This window comes from Neopelma chrysocephalum, unplaced genomic scaffold (genome assembly GCF_003984885.1).
Source record: "Neopelma chrysocephalum unplaced genomic scaffold, ASM398488v2 Primary Assembly neopelma1_92324, whole genome shotgun sequence".
Lineage (NCBI taxonomy): Eukaryota > Metazoa > Chordata > Aves > Passeriformes > Pipridae > Neopelma > Neopelma chrysocephalum.
In genome coordinates, this window is record NW_020921071.1 from 1 (window position 1) to 831 (window position 831).

General features: G+C 66.7%; 1 long non-coding RNA gene across 1 annotated transcript in view; it reads left to right on the top strand.

The window, feature by feature from the left end:
• The first annotated feature begins 190 nt into the window (after positions 1-190).
• LOC113980106 overlaps positions 191-831 on the top strand; it is a 1206-nt gene continuing 565 nt past the window's right edge. The window contains exons 1-2 of the long non-coding RNA XR_003538066.1: positions 191-295; positions 696-786. This is a non-coding gene — a long non-coding RNA (uncharacterized LOC113980106). The remainder of the gene's footprint in view (positions 296-695; positions 787-831) is intronic.

Here is an 831-nt window from a genome sequence, read left to right on the forward strand (position 1 = left end):
GTCTCTGGGGTCACTCTGGGGGTCCCTGTGGTCACTCTGGGGGTCCCAGGGGATCTCTGGGGTCACTCTGGGGTCTCTGGAGTCACCCTGTGGGTCTCTGGGGTCACTCTGGGGGTCCCAGGGGGTCCCTGTGGTCACTCTGGGAGTCACTGGGGTCACTCTGGGGGTCTCTGTGGTCACTCTGGGGGTCCTGGGGGGGGTGGCAGGTCCCGGCCCTGCAGGTGCCCGAGGGTGACACCATCTACGACTTCACCTGGTACCCCCTGATGGACTCCACACAACCCCCCAGCTGCCTGTGAGCCACTGGGAGCACTGGGAGGCACTGGGAGGGCACTGGGAGGGACTGGGGGGCACTGGGAGAGACTGGGAGGGAATGAGTGGGGACTGGGGGGCACTGGGAGGGACTGGGAGAGGATTGGGAGGCACTGGGAGGGGACTGGGAGGGACTGGGTGGGGACTGGGAACACTGGGAGAGGGCTGGGAGGGGACTGGGGGCACTGGGAGGGACTGGAAGGCACTGGAAGGGGACTGGGGGGCACTGGGAAGGGACTGGGGAATGCTGGGGGGGGGTTACTGGTTGTTACTGGGATGAACTGGGGGGGCTGTACTGGGAGCAGGGGGGATTCTTGGGAGGTCACTGGTCCGTACTGGTCCATACTGGTCCGTACTGGTCCATACTGGTCTGTACTGGTCAGGCTGGTGTCCAGCTGCCGGGACAACCCCGTTCACCTCTGGGACGCCTTCGATGGGACCCTGCGGGGGTCCTTCCGTGCCCACAACCACCTGGTGAGGAGTGGGGGGCACCCGGGGGTGGGGGGCAACTGGGGGGGC